Source organism: Schistocerca americana, chromosome 4 (assembly GCF_021461395.2).
Source record: "Schistocerca americana isolate TAMUIC-IGC-003095 chromosome 4, iqSchAmer2.1, whole genome shotgun sequence".
NCBI classification, from domain to species: Eukaryota; Metazoa; Arthropoda; class Insecta; order Orthoptera; family Acrididae; genus Schistocerca; species Schistocerca americana.
In genome coordinates, this window is record NC_060122.1 from 808998833 (window position 1) to 809026546 (window position 27714).

The following is a 27714-nucleotide window of genomic DNA, read 5'->3' on the forward strand; positions in this document are numbered from 1 at the left end:
CAAAATAAATACCGCGCAACAAACATGTACAGATGCGATCCATCCGTTGTTGCCTCATTGTTGACGCGTTGTTAGTCTTCGTTATTACGATTCAAATCTGACAATATTTTGCCACCCAAGGAGGTTTCACCGACGAGCGAATACACACGAAAGGAATATGGAGTGCCTTTGTCATTTAAGCGTTAATTGTGTGCGAATTCTCCTGCGTCCACGTCATTACAGATAGATATTTTTTCCACGCAACACATTTCACCATCTTCGTTATATAATTTTCCTAAAGTTTATTCGAAGAAATAAGACATTGTGGAGAACCGAGCACACTACATTTATGAACTCACATTTGATGCGAGGCTACAGTCTAATGTTTCAACATCCACGCAATACTACTATTTTTGGATTGAGATTGTGCGAGCAAATCCGCCGTTCCCTTCTGTAAGTAATCGTTAGGGTATTCACCTGAAAAGAAGAAGCATGAAAAAGCTAAAAACCCGACGGAGATTTAAGGCATTATCCAGCCCAATACGAAACCAACGATTACCACTAAACCACCTGGCGCACGTATATCAGCGCTCAAGTCAGTTTTAAGTATACTTTGGTTAAAAGGTGACCTGCTGCTGTGCACACTTGCAGAATTATTTTATGGCAACGATGTGGTACTTCAAAATAGTTTTTCGAATATTTTCCCCACTGCCAACAGAGGTGCATTTGTAATAGGACTTAAAATTTTAAATGATTGTGTTCTGACGGTGAGCCAAAACCACAGTGTCCATATACGTTACGGTGTCACTGCCTGAGCACTATGAAGAGTCAAGGAATGAGTAATTAATGGTGTATTCGCCGATGGACAAATTTAAGTACCGGGGTTGCAGGGCAAAGCAGATAATAGAGCAGACATCATCATGTACGATTCTTGGTGAATGTGATGAACCACGTAAAATTAATATTTTGCTGTCACTTACTGCCGAACCTGCTCTTAATAGACACTGTCTGCTAACTGTTCCTCAACGCAACGCGTCACCGGCTGTTACATAACTGTTCATTGCATCTGTGATGCCAAAGTAACTTATTCTGCAATAGGAATTGTTTCTTTCAGGCTGCCGACAGACAAGTGTCAAAGAGTGGGCTAAGATTACCTTCGTATCACTTTTCCATTTCAAGTACATAACGGGTATTTACATAGTCAATGAGTATGTCATCTTCATTAGATGGATGACAGGAACTAGAAGGACACATCCACTTTGTACAGTGCTGATGAGTTACGGTTATCAGTTATCTGATTAGTGGCACTTCCGAACCGTGAAGAGAACTGGTGGCAAATCACATGAAGGCTACTGAAAAAAAGTTCTACCTGACATCGGCGTCTATCAATAAACATTTGGGACTGAAACGATCCAACACTCAGTTCATTCGACAAATGTGAATTATGAAAGATAACAAGCGTTTCAATGGCATTTGGATTCGGCTTATGTATGATTATCAGCAGCAGTTTTTTTTTCTACACCGGAAACACATGGCTGCGAACTTGCCACTGAATGGCGTCATCAATTAAGTATAAACGCTGGTTTATGTACCTTAATTATGCCATTCTTAAAGCGTAAATGATTAGTTCTAACGATGTATTAACACTATTAATAACCTTTATCCACAAAAAAATGCTGACCCTCCTTTGAATTGAAAATGTTCAATGAAATATGCTGCTGCTTTTGTCACGCATTTGTGCAACATTTATCAAAGTTACGTCTATAATTAACAACGCAAAACTGTAGCCTTCACAACGTGATCATGAACGAGTTCTCAGTTGAGAAGTCAGCACTCCATTTCCGGGAAGGAATGCTAGAAGGAAGTGTGCAAGTTACGCTCAGGTAAGTTTTTAAATATGGCCAACGGTTAGAAAAACAGAACCAAGTGTTAAGTATATTGCTGATTATGCGTTACTACATATTATTTACGTATAAATGACGTTATGAATGACGATCAACAGGGCGAACAACATACGTGTTGCTAAAATAAAATTCGACATGGAACCAAGAATGCTTGTAATTTATGCGAGCACTCACAGATGATGCTTCTGCGTCTCTTATCTTTTTTTCATCTGACGGTTATATCTCTGGAAGTTAGATATTGAGAACTTTACATACTTTGCTACTCATCTTTTTGAGTCGCTCGGATTTCACTACTAACAAAAACACCTGACTACCCTCAGAAGTCTTTCGCGGAAGTAAAAATGTCTTGGCGTCTTGGCTTCACTGATCTCCCCCCCGCACCCACGTTTTCTCTGAATTATTCGTTCCGCTACTGCAGCAGGACAACTTTTTCTTCTGCACTAGCACGAAATATTCTCTCGTGCAATGTTGACCTGAAAGTTGACGCACATCCCTTGCGACCAAGTCACACGGAAGAAATTATTTCGTGTTTGTCATATTTGTAAGTACGATGCAGCTACACTTTTCACTGGGTGTTTGTTTCTAGTCTGCGCCTGAAATATTTAAAATGTGAGCCCGGACGCTACGTGCCTGCGTCACAAAAACAAATGCAAGAACGAAACACTTGCTGCTTGTAGTACATTTGTCGTGTGTATGTGTACAAACCAGTTTCTTGCAAACTGAAGATAAAAATAAAAACTGCATGGTTTATGCCGTAGTTAAGCGACTACAACGAGAGGTTTTGACACTTGATGTGTGTGAACACTTTCATCCCTCATCACCGTACTACAGTGAACATAAAGTGCAGCAGAAACGTAGTAATGTAACGTCTACTAGATGTGTATAATAAACATGCACAAACGTATTTGTTGAATTTCAGATGTCGGTGAGTTATTAGCTGAGGCTACACGTATTGTATTTAATTATTCCACATATTCCTCAGGCACAGCAACGACGAACTAACTGCTGCGGTGTAATCCAATGCAGTATTATGTTAAAACAAGTCTAGTTGCACTTTGAATAACGAATTACGGAAGGCTGTGGAGAGTGTTGGCTGGCCTCGTGTTTTGTTGGCGCGTCGGTAGAAGAGTGGAGTGGTGCGTAGCAGAGCAGCGCAGGCTGGGTTGTGTGCAGCAGGGAGAGTGCGCGGACTGACCTGACAGCGAGAAGATGCGACCCGGGATCCTGGCTCTATTGATCACGGCAGCCCTGCGCTCCGCACGCCAGCAAACACAAGACTGCCGCCAGTATCCCGCCGCGCCGCCAGCTCCGGGCAGAACAGGCCTAGGGCGGTGTGGTGGGGCGAGGGGTGCGAGGGAGAGAGGCAGAAGGAGAGAGAGAGAGAGAGAGAGAGAGAGAGAGAGAGAGGAGGGACACCGCAGCGAGAAGGAGCGACGAAGATAGCGCGATCTGCCGCGCGTGAGGCACAGCGGCGACGCGATGGTGGGAGGGGGGCGAGGGGTGGGAGGCGGCAGCAGGGAGGCAGCGCTGCTGCCGCCGCCGCCGTTGCCATGTCGACCTGCCGCCGCTGCGGCTGGCGGCAGATTCCCCTCCGTGTGACACATTGCCCGTGGTTCGGGACGGGATGCTGCCGTCTTGCACCCGTTGCTGTAGCAGCGCGGTCTCCCAACACAAACTGGCCCCAAGACGGCTCCAACTTCATCCCGGAATCAGCGTCTGGCGCTACTCTCCTGCAGATGGGAAAGAATGTGGTAGCCCGAAGGGAAGAATGCAGACTTCTGCGTCTATCACGCGTCAGCGTGTGCATAGAATGTGGGTAAAACGTGTTTGGAATGGTATGTAGAAGGTTGTGAGCTACAGTCCGATCCACCAACGATAGCAGTAAGCACAGGTCAACGGATTGTGGGTCCACCTTTTAGCAAAACACTTTTGTTGTTTATCTATTCCGCCAAATTAGTTTCAGCGACAAATATCGCCATCATCAATGGGTTCTATGGCTCTTATTTACCACGCGCCACAGCATGATTTTACAATTGTTGCCGCTGCTTCCGGCACATTTTCTGCGTTTTCCTTTTTTGTTGTTGCCGTTTTTCTCGGCACACATCACGTCGTCTGCGAGTTCGTTGGATGGCTTGCAGATGACATGGCGTATGCTGAGAAAAACTGCAACAAAAAAAAAAGAAAAAAAAGCGCAGAAAATATGGCGGAAACAGTGGCAACACTTGTAAAATTATGCTGTGACGTATAGTAAATAAGAATCAAGGAACACACTGATATTTGTCGCTGAAAGTAGTTTGGGGGAATAAATAAATAACGAAAGCGTTTTGCCCATATTGTTGTTTTTGTATGCAAACATGGACCAATGGAAGAGTTTCAGTATAAAATTATTATTCTTTTTGTTGCCGGCGGAGGTTCGAGTCCTCCCTCGGGCATGGGTGTGTGTGTTTGTCCTAGGATAATTTAGGTTAAGTAGTGTGTAAGCTTAGGGACTGATGACCTTGGCAGTTAAGTCCCATAAGATTTCACACACATTTGAACTTTTTTTTTTGTTGCCGGTTCCAGGTGAGAGGTGCGGTACACGGATACACATGCTTTGTGCTCTGTGTTAAGTATGGATCCTACTTATTTATGTATCGTATGGCTACAACAGCAAATATTGAGAAATACATACAGTTTACAATTATACATTTAAGGATTTAGGCACAGAGCTAATATGTTCAAATTCTTATAGTTAATAATTCAAGAATATTAAAAGGAGGACATTTAGACTATAAAATCGGGACTGTTGATTAAGCCGGATACATTTCATAAGAGTTCAACATCTGTTGAATGAAGCCAATTGATAGAAGAGTATTTTTGTGGTAAGTTCCTGTTGGACCGAAGTGCTCAGGACATCGGTCCCAAGGCTTACACACTACTTAATCTAACTTAAACTATCTTACGCTAAGGACAGCACACACACCCACGCCCTACGTGGCTACCCCGCGCGGCGATAGCGGAGTATGTAACCTACAAATATTCTTTCTCACTTGCTTGTTTGGAATTGTTTCGCTAACTACCACCATCAGCCATGACAACTCGCAACAATCAGAATAAAAATTCACTAAATATCTCGCTAAGTTGGCAGAACACTTAGCATATGCTACTGATGCTTTAAAGAAACTGCCCTCACGACGCTTGTCCGTCCTCTTTTAAAGTACTGTTTCGGGGTGTGGGATCCTTACCAGATAGGATTAACGGAGCACATCGAGAAAGTTCAAAGAAGGGCAGAACGTTTTGTTTTATCGAGAAATAGGGGAGAGGACGTCACGAACAACATAAAGGATTTAGGATGGATATTATTAAAACAAAAGCGTTTTTCGTTGTGGCGGAAACTTCTCACGCAATTTCAATCACCAACTTTCTCCTCAGAATACGAAAATATGTTGTTGACGCCGACGTACACAGGAAGAAACGATCATCATAAAAATAAAAAAGTAATGGAAATCAGATCTCGCACGGAAAGATGTAGGTGTTCGTTTTTTCCGCACGCTGTTCGAGAGTGGAATAATTGAGAATTATTGTGATGGTGAATCGATGAACTCTGTGCCAGACACTTAAGTGCAGAGTATCCATGTAGATGTAAATGTACTGTCACGTTTAATGTATTGGGTACGATATTAACAGCAGAACGCTCAGAGTAGGGATGGGAATAACCGACAACTTAAAATCTATACCTTAATTTCAATTCTGAATAACTGGTACTTTTCGGTATTTACTTCGTCTCGGTTGTAGCAGGTGTTTTCTTATTACCAGATAAAGAAACCGGAATATCAGTTAGCCATAGCGACAGTGCTAAAATTTTCGGTTTTTAATTAACATTTTTAATAAACCAGCAATTTTTATTTATAAAATTTTCATTTATCCGAAATTTTACTTTTTTATACGAAACGAGAAAAGCGGGCTGAGATAGTTTAATAACAATACCGACAAACGCGCGACGGAAGAATTGGTACAGCATGGCAGAGACAATAATGTACCTGTTACCATGTGGCGTGGATTATTAGAGGGTCTATATGGTAGCATCTCGTCGTCGCTGTCGGACACCAAATGTATTACAGAATGGCACCATCCCTAGTGTGAAAATACAGGTTGTTTATAAATGAATATCGGGGTTTTAACGCTTTATAATATTTATTATATTAAACTTACAGTTATAAATTACATGTCAAATGAAAGAGCAACTCAAACAGTTTTACCAAGAACCTTATAAATGTTCAATGTGAGCACCATTTGTCACACGGTACACATCAAGTCTATAGCCGAGCTCTTCCCAAACGTTGATAAGTGTGTCTTCAGTGATTGTAGCAACAGCTGCTTCAATCCGGTTTCTTAATTCAGGGAGGTCTGCTGATAGCGGATGCACATACACACGACCCTTGATGAAGCCCCAAAGGAAAAAATCGCATGGTCTTAGGCCGGGTGAACGTGGAGGCCATGCAAAGCAAGCCCTGTCATTGGGCCCCTTGCGGCCTATCCAGCGCTTGAGTACAGTGAAGTTCAACCAATCGCATACTTCGCTATGGCAGTGAGGTGGTGCATCGATTCCCGGCGGGGTCAGGGATTTTCTCTGCCTCGTGATGACTGGGTATTGTGTGATGTCCTTAGGTTAGTTAGGTTTAAGTAGTTCTAAGTTCTAGGGGACTGATGACCATAGATGTTAAGTCCCATAGTGCTCAGAGCCATTTGAACCATTTGAGGTGGCGCACCATCTTGCTGGAAAATGAAGTTCTCTGGCTCATCTTCTTCCAACTGAGGGAAGAGCCATTGCACTAGTGTAGCAAGGTAAGAAGTGCCAGTTACAGTAAGTTCACCAAAAAAGAAAGGCCCATAAACTTTCCGCCGGTATACGGCACAGAAAACAGTCACTGTAGGGGAATCTCGCTGCATTTCTACCACCTCGTGAGGATTTTCTGAGCGCCAGATGCGCACAGTATGAGTGTTAACATGTCCACTAAGGTGAAAGGTCGATTCATCAATGAAGACAACATAATCCAGCAAATCTTCATCGTCACGAAACAAGAAGTTGGCACGTGATCCATGGTCTGCCGGCTTTAGAGCCTTTAATAACTGTAAACGGTAAGGATGTAGTTGCACGCGTTTTCTTCAAACTTTCCAAACAGTCGACACGGGAACTTGTAATTCACGACTAGCCTTCCGGACTGATTTCTTCGGGCTACGAGTAAACGACTCTCTCACTCGTTCAACAGTCTGTTCACTAGCTCTTCGTCGCCCTGTGCTCTTCCCTTTACAAAGGCAGCTGGTATCTTGAAATTGATGATATACCTACGAATTTTATTGTCACTTGAAGGATCACAACCGAACTTCAGCCGGAACGCATGTTGCACAGTAACTACACATTCGGTCATTGCAAGCTGCAAAACACGAAACGCTTTCTGTTCACTAGTCGCCATCTTCGCTACTACCACCGCCTAGCGGATTGCGGCGGAACCATTGCGCGCTGCACATTCACACTGGTGCCAAACACAACTGTTTGAGTTGCTCTTTCATTTGACATATCATTTATAACTGTATGTTTAGTGTAATAAATATTATAAAGCGCTAAAACCCCGATATTCATTTATAGTGGTTCAAATGGCTCTGAGCACTATGGGGCTTAACATCTGAGGTCATCAGCCCCCTAGAACTCAGAACTACTTAAACCTAACTAACCTGAGGACATCACACACATCCATGCCCGAGGCAGGATACGAACCCGCGACTGTAGCGGTCTCGCGGTTCCAGACTGAAGCGCCTAGAACCGCTCGGTTACACCGGCCGGCTATTCATTGATAAACACCCTGTATTTTACTATGTGAGGTATGAAACACTCCCTGTTAAACTAACCGTTATTGACTAGTGGTTTATAGCCTAACAATTTAGAATACTTTGAGCGTGTGCCACAGAAAAGGCTGATCGGTTAATATTTGCACGGGAGTTGTTTCGTACTAAATCCAACAAAGCTAATCAGGATGTCAGGTAGCAATAGTCGGTACATACTTTGCTGATAATGTTCCACATCTACTGTCTAAACAGTACGAGTGAGGCAGTTACTCCCTTCGTCTGACAAAGTAATAACGGTTAAGTCATCACAGGTCGCCTATTAATGTCGTCACACGCCAATATTATTCCTATGGCACTTCTAACAACCCTACCATAACAAAGGTCAAAATTTAATAATGATTGTGGTGTTGCTCATGCTGCTAAATACTGCATATTCGGGCAACAACAAAGTTATTATGTGGCAGGTGTCATTAGAGCACAGTTAATAAAGTCATTTCATGTAATAATGAATAAACTAGGCACTCATCTTTTCGTGTTTCCCACGCTGGTCTCGTTGTAAAATCATGGCTCAATCGTCGAAAATCTAGGTGGTGATGATTCCAAGCTCGGTTGCAAAGAGGCCTAGGTTTTATTCTGCTATATTCAAAAGTTTTGTATATGCGCTTCACAAACCATTCTTGAAATTAAACCTTTCAAAGTTAGCACAATGGTGATGTAAAAAAAATAATCAGCACTCCGAATTTAAATTACACTTCCTTGTTATTGCTTTTGTTGCAGTATCACGTAACACACAAAACATCACTTCACAATACAAAACATACTTGAAAACATCTTCCTCACAGTCACTGTTAAAGTTCACATTTTATAAGCGGACTACAATATGCGTCTTTCCAACATGACGTCCAAGACTTGACTTTCTCAAGGTCCGACTCTCTAATAACCGCTTACGCGCCCAAAAATCAGAGTTACAACTACGTCAAAGATCATAGTGACAAAAGAAAGAATACGCTTAAGAATAATATCATTGCAATACAAACATATCGATGTATCAAAGTACCTCTACATTAATGAAATCAAATCTGAATGTTTCTCAGAAACATGTTAACTACTTTACAGAAATACAGTAGAATATTGCTGGTATCGAGAGGTTCAGATGAGGTGCCGTAATGGTTACGTAATTCGAGTACCATTACACACTGAATACACAATCCTCACTACAATCCAAATCGTGGGTGTCCGGCGCAGGTGTTGCGTACTCACGATGCACCAGTGAACACTTAAACACATCAAACAAATCACTCAGTTAATGCTATTTACATATTTGCTGTGGGTCAGGCCCACGGCACTGGGTGACACACGGCCGTTAGCAGCTGTAAACGCGGTCGGCCGTCCTGCCAAAATTCGCCCTGCTCGCTGAACAGCTTACTTTCCCGGAGTCTCTACACTGACCACTACCCTGGCGCAATTGGCGCTCGACTATCGATACTACCTACTGTGACCTGCTTGAGGCAAAGATACATTGTTCTTAATACGTAAGGGGCGGTCGACCTCTTACAGGTATCGGTGAAGTATAATGTTCCATTTGTTATAAAATTTTGAAAACGGGAGAAGCCGCAGCAAACTTTCGACATCATACAAGGAAAAACTTAAAACCTCACAGTTCATTCATTCATACATTGCATGTAGAAATTATCTGATCTGCTGCCTGTGACTACGTAATATGCCTTTATCTGCTTGTGGCCCTTGAAAATGGACAAATTAATACAAAAAATACACTTCTCCAACCTCAGTTTTTATCCTTTGGCAGTGACTGTTCGCAATGCCCAAATAATGGTATGATCCTCGATTACAACATGGGTTTTGAGCAGAGTATAAAAAAACAATTAAAAGGAGAACACTGGTAATTATTTGTGTTCTTCAACCAGCGAGCGAATTGTGGGCAGACTAATTTTTCTTTTATTTGCCTCTTTCATTTTAATATTCTGATTCTATGTATCGTGAAGCTGACAGAGTCAAATTCTTAGTCTTTGTTCGATTTCTACGCTAATTACAGGAAATAAGAGGAATGAAAACAGAAAACTGGTTTTTAAAAAACCGGTTATTTTTAGCGGTTTTTGACAGCCAGAAATACCGACATAATCGAAAACCGGCTGCTTCAGCGATAATCGCCATCCCTAGTTCAGAGCACTGCAGAACTTTCATTGGCTGTCGATGAATGCGTGACGTAGACTGAAGCGCCAAAGAAACTGGTATAGGCGTGCCTATTCAAATACAGAGATATGTAAACAGGCAGAATAATTTGCTGCGACTGGCAACGCCTATATAAGACAACAAGTATCTGCCGCGGTTATTAGACCGGTTACAGCTGCTACAATGGCAGGTTATCAAGATTTAAGTGAATTTGAACTTGGTGTTATAGTCGGCGCACGAGCGATGGGACACAGCACCTCCGAAGTAACGATGAAGTGGGGATTTTCCCGTACGATCACTTCACGAGTGTACCGTGGATATCAGGAATCCGGTAAAACATGAAATCTCCGACATCACTGCAGCCAGAAAAAGGACGGGACCAACGGCGACTGAAGAGAATCGTTCAACGTGACAAAAGTGCAACCCTTCCGCAAATTGCTGCAGATTTCCATGCTGGGCCCTGAAAAAGTGTCAGTGTGCGAACCATTCAACAAAACATCATCGATATGGGCTTTCGGAGCCATTCGTGTGCCCTTCATGACTACACAACACAAAGTTTTAAGCCTCGACTAGGCCCATCAACACCGACTGTTGACCGGAAACATGTTGCCTGGTCGGACGAATCTCGTTTCAATTGTAATGAGCGGATGGACGTGTGTAGGTATGGAGACAACCTCATCATTCCATGGTGCCTGCAAAGCAGCAGGGGACTGTTCAAGCTGATGGAGGCTTTGTAATGGTGTGGGGCGTGTGCAGCTGGAGTGATGTGGGACCCCTGATACGCCTAGGTCACACGTGCGTAAGCATCCTGTCTGATCACTTGCATCCATTCATGTCCATTGTGCATTCCGACGGACTTGGGCAATACATTCCACACGTCAAGAACTGCTAGAGAGTGGCCCCAGTAACACTCTTCTGAGTTTAACGCTTCCGCTGGCCACCAAACTCCCCAGACACGAACATTATTGAGCATATCTGGGATACCTTGCAACGTGTTGTTCAGAAGAGATCCCCGCCCCCTCGTATTCTTATGGACTTATGGACAGTCGTGCAGGATTCATGGTGTCAGCTCCCTCCAGCACTACTTCAGACATTAGTCGAGTCCATGACACGTCGTGTTGCGGCACTTCTGCGTGCTCGCGGGGGCCCTACACGATATTAGGCAGGTGTACGAGTTTCTTCGGCTCTTCAGTGCGGGAGTGCAGAACGAGTCTAAACTAGACCTCCATCGTTTGTTCTCCAGCTATAGTACCCAGTTTGCGACTACTTGGATAGAGCACGACAGACGTATTGTTGCCCTCGATAGCGGACGTCCAGTTGAGCTGTTCCACTAATAAATATTTTTAGTATTGTTTGTAACAAAGTACTTTTACTTCTCCTCGTTAAAAAACAGAGAAATTTGCAACTACCTCGAAATTTTCGTCTGCAGCTTCAGGTCCCTATCACAGTAAGAAGATTTATAATGTTTTTGAATCAAAGAACTACCAGTCCGAGGATGACCAGTGCACAAGGCTTAATTCCGTCCCCCACGTCATTTAGCATTTATAAAAGTGACCTCTGATCCATCCTGTCAGATGGACGTTAGCATACTTCAATAGGCCGATAATCTGCGTGTTTATGTTACTGATTTACATCCACCTCTACACATATACTCCGAAACCACCGTACGGTGCGTGGCGGCGGGTAAGTTGAACCACTATTAGTCATTTCCCTTCCTGCTCCACTCGCAAACAGAGCAAGAGAGAAATGTCTATATGCCTCCGTACAGTTCTTAATTCCTCTTATCTTATGTTCGTGGTACTTACGAGAAACGTACTACGGCGATAGTAGGATCGTCCTGATGTCAACTCCAAATGCCGGTTCTCTAAATTTTCTGGATAGCATTTCTCGAAAAGAGCGCCACCTTACTCTAGGGGTTCCCATTTGAGTTCCCCACCCATCTCTGTAATACTTACATGTTGTTCGAACATCTAACAGCCCACCTCTTAATCACTTCGATGTCTTTCCTTAATCTGACCTGGTGCGGATCCCAAACAGTGGAACGGTATCCAACAGCATGTCACATTAGAGTCCTATGTACTATCTGCTTTGCAAATGAACCAAATACTCCTAAAATTCTCCCAACAAACCGAAGTCAGACATTCCCCTTCCCTACCATAATCCTCATGTGCTCGTTCCATTAATCTCTTTGCAACGTTACGCCTAGATGCTTAATCTACTTGACCACGTGAAGCAGCACACTAGTAGTGCTGTATTCGAACATTAGGGATTGTTTGCCCCACTCATCTACGTTAACCTTAGAGCAAGCCGCCATCCATCACACTAACCAGAAATTTTTCTTGTATCCTCCTGCGCGCCACATCATTAGGAAACAGCGCCAGATTGCTGCCCACCCTGTCCTCCGAATCTGTTACGTATGTGTACAACAAAATCGGTCCTATCACACTTCTCTGGGGCACTAATGACGATACCTTTGCCTCTGATGAACATTCGCCTCCGATGACAGCGTACTGGGTCCTATTACTTAAGAAGTCTTTTAGCCACTAACGTATCTGGAAACGTACTCCGTATGCTCTTAACTTCGTTCACAATCTGGAGACCGTTAAAAACAATTTGAACGAAACAATATACAACTTCAGGCAATGGCTACAGGTGAACGGATTTGGTAAAGAGAAAGGGCATTGTTTTTTACCAAAGCGAATAGCTGCTGCTGAATCAGAGCTACAAAGAATCGGTGCTGAGTCGCCATTTATATCGATCGAGGGACACACTGGGATTGTGGGGAACGAGAAAGTTGACCAATTGTCAAAGAACAGAAGAAAGAACGGAATGCAAGAGCGATGCATTCCAGCGGATGATTCAGTTGCTATAGTCAGAGACATGGGAAAGAGCAGCTAGAAGAAAGTGTGGCAGACGAAGATCTGCACAAGGGCATCAGCTGCAAACAAATCCACCCATATTTACATGAAGCCCACTGCTACACGGAAAAGTGGGATATGAAATGTATCGCAACTGGTACAGGGAACAAGCAACAATTCCTAATGACCACTCTCCAGTTGAAATTAAACTACGACGGCTACTGTCAACACTTTTCGAGTCGTCAGTCTTCTAACTAGTTTGAGCCGGCGGCGGTGGCCGAGCGGTTCTAGGCGCTTCAGTCCGGAACCGCGCGACTGCTACGGTCGCAGGTTCGAATGCTGCCTCGGGCATGGGGTGTGTTATGTCGTTAGGTTAGTTAGGTTTAAGTAGTTCTAAGTTCTAGAGGACTGATGACCTCAGATGTTAAGTCCCAGAACCATTTGAACTATTTGACTAGTTTGATGCGGCCCGCCACGAATTCCTCTCCTGCGCCAACCTCTTCATCTCAGAGTATCACTTGCAACCTACGTCCTCAGTTATCGTACCATCACCATACCGCGACTATGGGGAGAACCAGGATGTCAACCACATCTACTCTGCCCGCCCTAATACACAGGGAATCAGACTGCCTATCAAGGATCCTGTCCGCATGAACCAAGAATTTCCTTCGAATGTGTTAACACTCCTAGGTACAATGGATATCATCGTCGTAAGTCACTGTGCTCATTGCTGGTGGCTTATAAAACGAATAGCCTCTCTTTCTAAGACACGCTGGTACCACTTGCGAGAAAAACAAATGGAGCATGTCCATCGATCGCGGATTTTTGCTCACAAGGGGAGGCCGCCAATTGTGAAATTCAGATTCGATTCATACTGCACATAATAAAAGCTCATGGCCAGAGGTGTAATGTGGCAAAGCACCAAGATGCACTTCTCAGCCGTTGTCGAGAAAATCGACAGTTAAAAGAAACCGTTGCGGTGAAATACTCTCTACCATTAATGCTTTCCTACAGCGTCATAGCGCAGCGGTAAGCGCTGGGGTTCGTAATCCGAAGGTCGCCGGATGGAATCTCGCGCAATGCAATATTTTTTATTATTAGTTTTTTGCATTAATGAATTGCTTATGCATGTTGGTGAAGGCGGATCGCTCTCCAATTGTACCGCCTTCATTTTTCCGTTTGTTTAACAGGGTGTACCAAAGCTGTCCCGTCCGCACTGATTTTCGATGATGTTATAAGTTGCGCTAGGGACCGCATCTACCTTCTTTCGAAGTTAGCAGGCAACTACGCTGTTACGGGGCGGCTCGTTTCGGCCCATTCAACAGCTGTCCTTCAAGTGTAACGAGCGAGTAACGGAGTTTGTATTTCATACCTGCCACAGCAAGTTTGTGTTCGTGGGGTCTCTGTTCTAATTCGAATGTTTGACTTACGCTATACGTATTCGTTTCTACGTCTTCCGTTAGGTATACGTGGTTAACATTATGAAGACAATTAATAACATTTGAGAAGTACAACTTTGTTTGCGGAAAACATAATGATATTCGAAGTGGCCAGTTTTTCCACGACAAACGACTTTCAACAACTTATTATATGCATAATTGTTGCAACTGATTGACGGGAATTATATATATATGAATTACAAAAAACAAATACTAAAAATAAAAGTTGCATGGAGCGAGATTCGATCCGGCGACCTTCGGATTACGAACCCGAGCGCTTACCGCTGCACCACCACGATGTAGAAAATTAATAATCGTAGAGAGTATTTCACCGCAACGGTTTCTTTTAACTGTCGATTTTCTCGACAACGGCTGAGAAGTGCATCGTGGTGCTTTGCCACATTACACCTCTGGCCATGAGCTTTTATTATGCGCAGTATGAATCGAATCTGAATTTCACAATTGGCGGTCTCCCCTTGTCAGTATTTTTGGCACTTAATTATTGAGCCGGCCGAAGTGGCCGTGCGGTTAAAGGCGCTGCAGTCTGGAACCGCAAGACCGCTACGGTCGCAGGTTCGGATCCTGCCTCGGGCATAGATGTTTGTGATGTCCTTAGGTTAGTTAGGTTTAACTAGTTTAAAGTTCTAGGGGACTAATGACCTCAGCAGTTGAGTCCCATAGTGCTCAGAGCCAACTTAATTATTGGCGAAGTATTATACTTACTAGGGGATGTGTGACAGATTCGATGTGATCAGGAGTCTTATAACGCGTGTGTTGGGATGTACAGTTTACTGCGGTCTGTGTTCCGACATGTGCAAAGAAAATGACTATGTCACATCGTAAGGGAGGTCTGGATTTGATGTGGAAAGTTGCGATTTAAACGCATCGATATCCATAAAGAGGATGAAAGATTTTATGTGGTAAATTATGTCCAGTCACAAGGAGGATATAGATATTAATATTTCAACCTGAGATTCGGCCCAGAGCCATAGCCACAGCAGTCAGGAGTATGTACTTCCAGTACTTTGCTCATTGTCACATGTCACCAGGTTGGGGCTGCAATCGTAATATTTAATTGTAATTACCGTGATAAATATGTGGCTGGTTTCCTAGGACGGCTCTGCCGGCAGTTTGGGTGCATGGCGGAGGTAGCCGGCGACCAGAACGAACTGACATTTCCAGCTTAAAGCTGTTTGTTCGTGGCGGATACAAAGAAGAGTTCCAACTGACATGCTAGTCAGTTGCTGCCCGCAGCAGCGGGAACAAGTCCCAGCGGCGGCCCTCGCGATGCTCTCTGGATAGCTGAATACTGAAGTAATACTCATTACGCTTTGGGGTGTACCGGCAATCGCGTGTGGTGTATATGTTCTCCGTGGAAAATTAAGCGAATCAATATTGATCACTACGAAGAGTTCGTGGTGGACGTATTGATAACATCCGAATTCCTACCAGTCCAATCATCCCTGGTTGCCCTCGATGGATGGTGTGGTAGACTCTGCCAGACACACACGTCCACGACTGCGACTGCAGTCACGGCGGCAGTATTCTGCGACCTCTGAGAGTTGGCGCTGGCGATGTACGACTGACGGGCTTACTCCGTGGAGACAAGTGGAGTATGAGCGTGCGGGATGTGTATGTGTTTCAGCGATCTCCAACACCTACCCATGACAACAACAACAATTACTACTACTAAGCACTGGATGACAGTTAAAGTCTCCCTTGTTTAGTGCTTCTCAACACATCGCACTTCCAGTAGTATTTGTCTGTCCTATATGTCTATCCTATCATGCACTAGGCGCTTCCTCCAACTTCTGAATATAGAGAAGAGAAGCAACCTAGGAATCATATAGTGCTTTAAAAAACTAATCACAACGTCAAATTTCCGATTGATCAATTTATTGTTTCCAATAGTAGTACTGTGAGCACCCGTCCAGCCCCTCCCACAGATTGTTTCAGGTCGTAGCACGCAACTGAGCTGAAATTTGAAATTTTCAGCTACCTCCAATATAATGACCTAACTGTGCCAGTATCGACCAATAGGAAGCAAGGGAGAAAAACTTGGAAGGGTGAAGAGAATGGTTTGGAAATTGGGCAGATGGGGGATCGAATCGCGCCAAATATACCAGTCATAGTTTCCACCAATGGGATGCAAAAAGACTGGCCACACAGAAAGGGTATTGATTTGATTAGTTAGTCAAGCAATCTGATAGGGTCAGAGAATAATTCCAACACATCCACAGCTGGGGTTTCAAATGGTTCAAATGGCTCTGAGCATTATGGGAATTAACATCTGTGGTCATCAGTCCCCTAGATTTAGAACTACTTAAACCTAACTAAACACATCACACACATCCATGCCCGAGGCAAGATTCAAACCTGCGACCGTAGAAGCAGCGCGGTTCCGGACTGAAGCGCCTAGAACCCAACTGGTAAGGGTCCCATACAGACGAACAGTACAATAGAGATTGGACGAACTAAAGTATTGTAAGCTATTTCCTTTGTTGAAGCACTGCATCGCATCAGGATTCTACCAATAAATCACAATCGAGATTTCGCCTTACCCGTTACTTGTGTAATCTGATCATTCCATTTGAGATCATATCGAATAGTCACACTCAGATACTTGACTGATGTTACCGCTTCCAAAGACTGATTTTTTATTTTGTACTCGCACACTAATGGGGATTTTCGGCTTGTTATACGCAGTAGGTTACACTTACTAATATTGAGAGATAACTGCCAATCATTACACCACGCATTTATTTTCTGCAAATCCTCATTGATTTGTTCACAACTTTCGTGTGATACAACGTTCCTGTAGACCACAGCATCATCGGTAAACAGTCTAAGGCCGCTGTCAATACGATCAACCAGATCATTTATGTAAATAGTAAACAGCAGAGGACCTATTACGCTGCCCTGGGGGACATCTGAAGTTACTCTTGTTTCTGTTGAAGTACTCCGTTCAGGACGAAATACTGCTCCCTGTCTGTTAGAAAACTTCCTATCCAACCGCATATGTCATTGGATAGACCATAAGCGCGCACTTTTTGTAGCAAGCGACAGTGCGGAACTGAGTCGAACGCCTTTCGAAAGTCGAGAAATATGGCATCAACCTAGGAGCCGGTGTCTAGAGCCTGTTGTATATCATGCAAAAAGTGGGCCAACTGTGTCTCGCATGAGAGCTGTTTCCTAAGACCGTGCTGGTTTCTGCAGATGTGCTGCTCAGAGTCTAGTAAGGTCATTATGTCTGAACACAAAATATGTTCCATGATTCTACAACAAATCGATGGCAGTGAAATTGGCCGGTAATTACGTGCATCCGATTTTCTACCATTTTTACAGATTGCTATGACCTGGGCCTTCTTCCAGTCCCCTGGAACTTTCCGTCGTTCCAATGATCTCTGATAGATGATGGATAAGAATGGTGCTATATTTGTAGCATAGTCAACATATAATCTTACGTGGGTACCATCTGGGCCAGATGCCTTCCTGGCGTCTAAGGATCTTAAGGGTTTCACAATCCCAGATACACTAAACATTATCAGCCATCCTTGCGTTTGTTCGATAGTTGAAATGGGTAGTGGTGCTGCAGCGCTGTACCGTAAACGAGTTTTTGAAAGCTAGGTTTAGAATTTCGGCCATCTGTTTATCATCATCCGTTATAGAGTGTTGTAAGAAATTCTAGGTACAATGCAACAATAAGTATTCAGGTGCCTGACCAGCAGAAAAGAGCCTCTGAAAGGTGTTGTTTGAAAAGTCTGCATTCACCAGGAAAGCTGACAGCAAGGTAAACATGATGTCATAGCCACCACCACCGCTGCAGAGTACGTGGGAAGCGCCAAAATAAATAACTCACCTTTCTTAACAGATGTCTCATTGCTGAGTGCTGATTGCCGACTGCCCAATACGTAGTCTCAGACCATTTGTCAGCTGCAGCTATCCAGGGTGAGGGGGGTGGGGCTATGGAGGTTGATCCTCGGCACACCTAGCTGTCTTTGATTGCCTGTGGAACCACGAGTCTAGCCGGCCGCGGTGACCGTGCGGTTCTAGGCACATCAGTCCGGAGCCGCGTGACTGCTGCGGTCGCAGGTTCGAATCCTGCCTCGGGCATGGATGTGTGTGATGTCCTTAGGTTAGTTAGGTTTCAGTAGTTCTAAGTTCTAGGGGACTGATGACCTCAGATGTTGGGTCCCATAGTGCTCAGAGCCATTTTTTTTTAACCACGAGTCTGGCTGGAAGGACGCTGCTACTGCCAGCTACCCTGCCAAGGGGCAACACTGAAACACTGATGGGGTGCAGAGACTGCCGTCACCCTGAAGCCATGCTGGAGGCTTGACCTGTTTGTCCTGGATGCTATCTGCATTCGAGAGGGGGGCACTGTTGCTGTTCCTCCCAGTCCTGTGGCTGACACCGACGCTGCCGACTCCTGTCACCTAAACGGGGGGCTGATAGCCAAACTCCTGCAGGCCAGCAAGCACTTCAAGTGGACTTGGGCGTAACTCCTGAGTGCAAACCTTTAACATCAACGAGTCCACTTTGGAACTCGATACGTAGAGCTGGAGGCTGCCGGAGTCCTCAAATCAACGAATGCCCCAAGACGCAGCAGTCACCAACCAATGCTTTGCTGTGCAGGCCATACTGCATGGCGAACATACTGCACTGACGAGGCGGCGTTCTGCTGGCCGACCTGAGGCATGGAGCTTTGAAAACAATCCTGTATTACTGCCTAATAAATGTGTTACTGTGAACGATTTTTTCTTGGCGCTCTTGAGTGTAAGTCCGTAGCTCTTGGTCTATTGGCTAGCATTGCTGCATCTGGATCCTGGGTTCGATTCTTGGCCAGGTCGAGAATTTTCTCCCCTGGGGACTGGGTGTTTTGTGTTGTCCTCATCATTTCATCATCATCCAGGAAGATGGCGAGACTGGACTGTGTAATGATTGGGAATTTGTACGGGCGCTGATAAACAGGCTGTTCAGCGCCCCACAAACCAAAAATCATCATCATTGAGTGTAATTATTCGCTCACACCGCATGCCACCCAGCTCTCTCCTTATGACTATAGGAGTCTGCGACAACACCCCTATACTTGTGACGTCAGGAACATGGATGACACTGAGAGGGTGTTCTTACAAAGTGATTGGTGGTCATGTATTGTTTGGCTGGAGGGAAGGAGCAGGCTGTAAGATTCAGCAAGAAAATTGGAGGTTTGTCCAGTGACGGAGGCGGTTGTGGATATAAGAGTTCGACGGGGGTCTTGCTGTAGAACAGATCACTGTGAGCTGCCGTCTCTACTCGAGCAAAAAATGGTTCAAATGGCTCTGAACACTATGGGACTTTAACATCTCAGGTCATTAGTCACCTAGACTTAGAACTACTTAAACCTAACTAACCTAAGGACAGCACACACATCCATGCCCGGGGCAGGATTCGAATCTGCGACCGTAGCGGTCGCGCGGTTCCAGACTGTAGCGCCAAGAACCACTCGGCCACTGCGGCCGGCTTCAACGGTCAGGCCAGCAGTCATTGTGTTCGTTTAGTTTACAGCACACGGGTCATATTTACAGCGTCAATTGCGTCGAAAGGGCATGTTCGCAAGACTTTCAAGTAACTCTGAGAACCAACAGGTTCACTTGGTGTAATCCATGCAGTGTAGCTTTGTAACATTAGCCAAGGTTGTTACATAGTCAAATGCATCTCATGTTTGTGTTTCAGCTGAATAAATTAATGTCTTCATTGAAAACTTGTTTCTGTTAACACCATCACTTAAACTCATGTTTAATGTTAGGCAATTTACTTTAGGACCCACACTTAGGACAACAAATTCTTCGTGTTAGTTAATTCGTTTCAGCACCGTAATTCAGCTTGTGTCTTAAAGGTGAGCCTCGCTCTTAACTTATTTTCTGGGTCAGCGTAACCATTTGAAAGACACGTGGGGTTTTGCAGCTTTCACGTGATAGTTTGTATTGGTCTTCAAGCGCCCTGTCAGTCCAATTCTTTCAGCATCTCTTTGACACTCTTCCATGGCTCAAACAAACCTATGACCATCCATGTTGCTCCTTTTTGTATACGTTTCATATCCCCTATTAGTCCTATTTGTTATAGATTCCACGCACTTGAGCAACATTCTAGGATGCGCATGGGTATTTTGTACGGAATCTAGTTTGTAAACTGAATGGATTTCCCTAGTATTCGCCCAATGAACTGCAGTCTTCCATCTGGTTTACCTATGACTGAACCTAGGTGGTCGTTCCATTTCATATCCCTACAAGTTGTGGTAACCAAATATTTTTATGAGTTGATCAACTCTAGTTCCGACTCCTCGTCATAGGATACGACATTTTTTCTTTTTGTAAACAGCAAAATTTTATATTTTTGGAGTTTTAAAGGAAGATGTGAATCTTTGCACAACTTTGAAGTCTTATCCGATCGAATATTTGCGCAGCTTTTTTTTAAAAAAAATAGCTCAAATGTGTGTGAAATCTTATGGGACTTAACTGCTAAGGTCATCAGTCCCTAAGCTTACACACTACTTAAGCTAAATTATCCTAAGGACAAACAAACACACCCATGCCCGAGGGAGGACTCGAACCTCCGTCGGGACCAGCCGTACAGTCCATGACTGCAGCGCCCAAGACCGCTCGGCTAATCCCACGCAGCTTTTTCCAGATAGTACATCATTATAGATAACTATATCATCTGCGAAAACTCTGAGTTTCCTATTAATATTGTCTAGAAGGTTGTAAATATACAGCATGAACGGAAATGGTCTCAACACACTATCCTGAGGCTCTCTCGAAGTTACTTCTACATCTGCTGTTGGCTCTCCAAGATAACATGCTACGTCCACCCTACCAAGAAATCGTCAATCTTGTCACAAATTTTGCTTGAGTCACCATATGATAGTACATTTGATACGAAAAGAAAGTGTAGTGTTGAGTGAAATCAAGAAATACTGCACCTACCTGACTGTCTTGATCGAAAGCTTTCAGTGTGTTACGTGAGAAGAGGGCGAGTTTGGTTTGACATGATCGTTGTTTTCGGTATCCATACTTGTTGACATGCAGGAGGTCATTGTCTTCAAGATACCTTACTACATCCGAGCTCAGAATACGTTGAAAGGTTCTGCAACAAATGAACGTCAAGGATGTTGGACGGCAGTTTTGTGGAACACATCTCCTGCCCTTCTTGTAGATCGGTGTGACCTGTGCTTTCTTCCAACCAATGGGCACAGTTTTTTGTTGGAGATATCTTCTGTATATGATGGTTAAAAGAGGGGCTAAGTTAGCAGCAAATTCCGTAGGTATTCTATCAGTCCCTTGAGCTTTCTTCAGTTTTAACGATTTCAGCTGTTTCCCAACGCCACTGGCTCTGACATCTTCATGTTCGCAGTGGTACGAGAATAACTGTAACAACACTCCTGGATATTTCTTTGCAAAGTTGTTGTTGTGGTCTTCAGTCCTGAGACTGGTTTGATGCAGCTCTCCATGCTACTCTATCCTGTGCAAGCTTCTTCATCTCCCAGTACCTACTACAACCTACATCCTTCTGAATCTGCTTAGTGTATTCACCTCTTGGTCTCCCTCTACGATTTTTACCCTCCACGCTGCCCTCCAATACTAAATTGGTGACCCCTTGATGCCTAGAATATTCCCTACCAACCGATCCCTTCTTCTGTTCAAGTTGTGCCACAAACTTCTCTTCTCCCCAATCCTATTCAATACTTCCTCATTAGTTATGTGATCTACCCATCTAATCTTCAGCATTCTTTTGTAGCACCACATTTCGAAAGCTTCTGTTTTCTTCTTGTCTAAATTATTTATCGTCCATGTTTCACTTCCATACATGGCTACACGCCATACAAATACTTTCAGAAACGACTTCCTGACACTTAAATCTATACTCGATGTTAACAAATTTCCCTTCTTCAGAAACGCTTTCCTTGCCATTGCCAGTCTACATTTTATATCCTCTCTACTTCGACCATCATCAGTTATTTTGCTCCCCAAATAGCAAACTCCTTTACTACTTTAAGTGTCTCATTTCCTAATCTAATTCCCTCAGCATCATCCGACTTAATTCGACTCCATTCCATTATCCTCGTTTTGCTTTTGTTGATGTTCATCTTATATCCTCCTTTCAAGACACTGTCCATTCCGTTCAACTGCTCTTCCAAGTCCTTTGCTGTCTCTGACAGAATCACAATGTCATCGGTGAACCTCAAAGTTTTTACTTCTTCTCCATGGATTTTAATACCTACTCCGAATTTTTCTTTTGTTTCCTTTACTGCTTGCTCAATATACAGATTGAACAACATCGGGGAGAGGCTACAGCCCTGTCTTACTCCCTTCCCAACCACTGCTTTTATTTCATGTCCCTCGACTCTTATAACTGCCATCTGGTTTCTGTACAAATTGTAAATAGCCTTTCGCTCCCTGTATTTTACCCCTGCCACCTTCAGAATTTGAAAGAGAGTATTCCAGTCAACATTGTCAAAAGCTTTCTCTAAGTCTACAAATGCTAGAAACGTAGGTTTGCCTTTCCTTAATCTTTCTTCTAAGGTAAGTCGTAAGGTCAGTATTGCCTCACGTGTTCCAGTGTTTCTACGGAATCCAAACTGATCTTCCCCGAGGTTGGCTTCTACTAGTTTTTCCATTCGTCTGTAAAGAATTCGTGTTAGTATTTTGCAGCTATGACTTATTAAACTGATAGTTCGGTAATTTTCACATCTGTCAACACCTGCTTTCTTTGGGATTGGAATTATTATATTCTTCTTGAAGTCTGAGGGTATTTCGCCTGTTTCATACATCTTTCTCACCAGATGGTGGCAAAGGAAAAGTGGAAAATGGTAATTTCAGTACCCATCAGTACCTACGAAAACAAGAGAACTTTTGTAGAGAAAGTAGATGAAACTCTGTAGGAAATTTGCAATTGATCAGTATACGGTAAAGTTAGTAAAATGTACTTATTTAGAAAAAAGCAGTGGAAAAGTAGCTTTTAAGCAATTCGTTCTATACATTATAGGATTACTTACGCATAATAGAGATTTGGTGAAAAATGCAACACCGGTAAATAACGATAAGGGAACATATGTCACATAAACCAAAATGAATTTTCACTCTCCAGCTGAGAGTGCCAAATTTCTTTTAATCGGAGTAATCGGTTTCAATCCTTGAGGATCATCTTCAGACTCCAGAACGGCAGGTGGACTTCCATGGAGCAGGCTGCGCCGACCCACGACGCTGAACTGACGACAGTCAGGATTGAAACCGGTTACTCCGATTAAAAGAAATTTGCGATCAAGACTGTTTTTAATTATTATATTAATATAAGATCGCTGAAAATGTTTTCAAAAAAAAAAATTAATTCCATATGTAATGGATTAGAAAAGGGACGTGGGCACAAAATTTCAAACAAGTGAGAAAGGTATAACGTTGATTTTTATTATTAAGTGCCACTTACACAACTTGTTGAATATGAGCACCAGAGACGACAACGACGTGCTATACAGCGCCAGGTTGGAGGCCAAAATTGAAATTAATTTTTTTCCAGCATAAATCGATTGTGCATTGACACATTAACATATCTAGCAAGTTTCGCTGCAATACGTTAGTTACATTCCACACTGCACCTCTGTGAGTCGCTGCTCTTTAATTATAATCACTTGGTATTCAAGTTAATTGTTCCATGAATCATTAGTCCGCAGTTTATAGGATTCAATTCGTGGTGTGCACAATTGCCTGCACAATTAATGGGCGTATGTATGTTCTGGAACAAAGACCTCATTGTTATCCTTATGTAAACAACCAGCCACTTACGGTAGCCTAATGACTCTTATGTAAGCAAATTGCTCACTTGGGAGCACGTGCTGTTTATTTAGGATGTAATTAATGAGCAATTACTGTTATGACAATTACCATAATTTACAGGCAAGACGGCGGCCTTGGTTCATGTTTGCTCAGGTGTTAAACGCTTAAAGTGATAAATGTTATTTTAATCATGCTAATTTATGACCCGAAGAAGAATGGCATCTTCCCGTCCCGTCTCCACCCCCCCCCCCCCGCCCTCCCCGTGTTGCTATTCAACATTTCCACACCACCACCAACCCACTCAACCTTAGTGTCAACCCAGTATCCTGAGACAGACGTTCTTAACCAGTATTTCACTGGAGTAGCATCAACATCAGCAAAGTCAGGTGATATTGCAAATTTCCAGCATAGAATAGCACCCAGCAGTATTGGCCTAGATTTCACACACCAGCGCTGTTTTCTGCATACAATGCTATTTACTGTTTCCTGGCTAATTTTTACCGATTCTTTTAAGAAGACACACATTTGTTTGATTCTATTTGACTGATGTCCCCAACTTTTTAAGAAGATATACCGAAATACGGTTTTGTGACTATTTTTACCGATGTTTTAAGGGGGTACAAGTAAATATATGCACTTCCAGATTAATTCCGCCGATATTTTGAAGAAAGACATGTAAATATTGGTCTTGAGGAAATTTTTCACATTCATCTCTTTTGAAGACACACGTAAATCTTTGGCTAGTGCCTTTGTCCCGCATTTAGCTCAGGGTCGCCATGGTTAAGGTCGGATTTGGCATGGTTAATTTTAAGGGGTGGCTGGATGCCATTCACGTCGGTACCTCATACCCCACGGGACAGAATTTGTGTACCCCAGCTGTTTGCATCTAGTGTAAACCATGAAATAGTGCGAACGTTTTTCAGATGTCTGCGAGGCGTGTAAGTGAGTCGGAACGTGGGGACCAGCCCAGTATTCACCTAGTGGGATGTGGAAAACCGTCTAAAAATCACATCCAGGCTGGCTGGCGCACCGACTCTTGTCGGTAATCCCCCAGGCAGATTCGATCCGGGGCCGGAGCGCCTACCAGAGTCCAGGAAGCAGTGCATTAGCCCTCTCGGCTAACCTGCCAGGTAAAGACACATGTAAATATGGGTTTGTAAATACCACCACCATACGTTTCCAACAGGCACCTTAATGAACGAAGCTGTTTATCGTTTTGGGGTAATTTTACCGATTTTTCGAGAAGACTTCACCATGAATGTACAAAAAATTTCGGCAATGTACCTTCCGGAAGCACCCTGTTGCTGGGTATGGTTTTAAAGATTTGTTTTTCTAGTATTGCACAAACAGATACTTTCTTTGAGGAACAGACACGTAAAAATATTGGTCACAGCATCATGGTAACCTAACAAATTACTCTTATATTCGGCGTTAAATCATTTTTATTTAGCAAAATACACACCAGGCCTACGTATTGACGTAATTCTCGTGTATCATATAACTGTCAGGTCACCTAACACATACGATTATATTGGACTTAAAGAAAAAGCCTGGTATGCTCCTGTATAGGAATGCATATGCACTCACTAAGCCTGCACCAGGCCAGAACAGCACACCCGCTCGAGTTCGCATGCACCTAGCAGATAGACGGCACTTACAGCTCACACTGTTGCTTGGCATTTTAGCCACGCATAATGTCGCGATGGTACCCGAATAAGTGCCACATCTATGTTTAAAGAAACACCACACAATATAATGTCTCCCAAGAGCACCAAAAGGGTACTGTGGTGATGTGCTCATAGTCTCTGCCGTATGTCTGAGCGATACATCTCGGCGCCGGCAACGCTCACCTCTGTGATAAGAGGAAGCTAAAGAAAGCCTCCCCTCCACTACCGGACACAAGTGAAGGTCAGCGCCTCTGTACCTCATTAAGCAGCTTTTACAACCACCCTCCATCCCCCACGCCCACCCCCGCCACACAGAGGGGAAGGGACACTACAGGCCGGCTGCAAAGTCCAGAGGGAGCATTTCTTTAAACGAACTGCGGGAGAAATTACGAAACTAATTTAGGCATAGCGCGAATTTGCGATATGCAGTCTGTATTCTACAGACTATGTGATCGAAAGAATCCACACTCTTAATAGCGGACGTTAATACTAGATCAGTCTACTGGTAGAATCGTCAGCCATATTTTAAAAGAGAAAAAAAAAGTCATGGCAGACAAGTCTGAGACGTGTGGGCGGGATTTGCGATGCGCTGTAAGTGCTTCGTTTTTGTTTCCGAGATATCGTACCATAATACCATCTATAAATCAACACTAACTTCTCGACACTGCTTAACGTCTTTCGTATTCTAAATGAAATAATGTGAGTACAGCTCGTGGCAGGGTAGGGGGAAGACTCTTTCATTGTGTCAACATTTCGAAGATCCAGCAAAGACATACAAAAAGCTGCCATACACTATGCTTGTTCAGCCCTTCTTTCGACTACGTCTGCGCGGCAAAGAATCATTACCACATAGGACTGATGGATGACATCTAAAACAATTTCGCTGAGAGGGTTGAATCATTTTTGCATTTTCGCGAAATGAATGACAGAGTCCCAGGGATGACGATCTTTCCCTATATAGGCCTCCACACCATTTAGCGAGTAATTTGCCTGACTGCAATGATTTGTTTCAGCGAATAAAAAATACGGGCTTCGGGACATATTTGTGTACGGATTCAGGAACCTTCGAGCAGAGGGTACTCCAGTATGCCGACGAAATCGACACTGGCACCCGTAACACTTGAAAGGGGACTGCCCTATTTGCCATGATGGTTTTCAGATAGTTTTGGCCATAAATGTGAATGACGTTGCGAATTCGCTGTAGAAATATATGCTACTGCAACGCAGGGTTCTGCCTTATACTTGAAACAAGTGTCAAGGAAAGTCAACAGGCAAGTTATTGGGAAATATTTTGCTAACTTGTCTTGGTTTGAGAACTTTATCAAAAGGTGTATTGCTGTCATGACTTAATGAATCATTGTTAAACTTGGAGTCTTGCTCTCATTTTCAGTGCTTAAGATTAGTTTCTCATTTTCATTTACTTTCACGATCGTGTTTGCTCACTCGTATTTCACATCGCGAGTTGAAAAGGATTTTTATGAAAATTAGTAAGATACCTTCTTGAAAGTACCGTAAATGAAATCTGATTTTTTACAGTTACACAATTATTGCTAATAGTAACAGGTTGCAGAACAGACGACCGTTCCGTACGCCCAGGTACGCCAATTAATTTAATGACCACCGAACCTCATGTCCATTGAAAGGCACAGTGACTGTCAGTGTTTTTGTGAAAATATTAGTATCAGGTCTGAGGCTTAATACCAGTAAAAGATTTCAGTAAAGTGCTATTTTGTGAAGTTTCAAGCATTTTTATCAGAAAGTCGGGTGCGTCAGTTCTTATGTTCATTTGTTCTGTAATTACAATATCAATTCTGATACAGTGATTGTTTGCAAGACCAAGATAAAGTTTAGCTGTGTTCAGGGCCAGCCCAGCACTACGGCAACACTGGGGCGCCGCCACGGTAACATAAACAAAAGCTCACGATTTGATTGGCAGTCGAGGATGCGCGAAGCACTTGCGCCAAGGTCACGTCAGCTGTCAGAGCCCATCTCCCGCCACACGCACTGTTGTTTGGATTTTAAAAAAAATGGTTCAAATAGCTCTG

The 27714-nt window shown here is 43.5% G+C and overlaps 1 protein-coding gene across 1 annotated transcript in view; it reads right to left on the reverse strand.

The window, feature by feature from the left end:
- LOC124613817 (beta-1,3-galactosyltransferase 4) overlaps window positions 1-3162 on the reverse strand; it is a 718801-nt gene extending 715639 nt beyond the window's left edge. The window contains exon 1 of the mRNA XM_047142539.1: window positions 3079-3162. The gene's annotated coding sequence lies outside the window, so the exon portion shown is untranslated. The remainder of the gene's footprint in view (window positions 1-3078) is intronic.
- Window positions 3163-27714: the final 24552 nt, after the last annotated feature.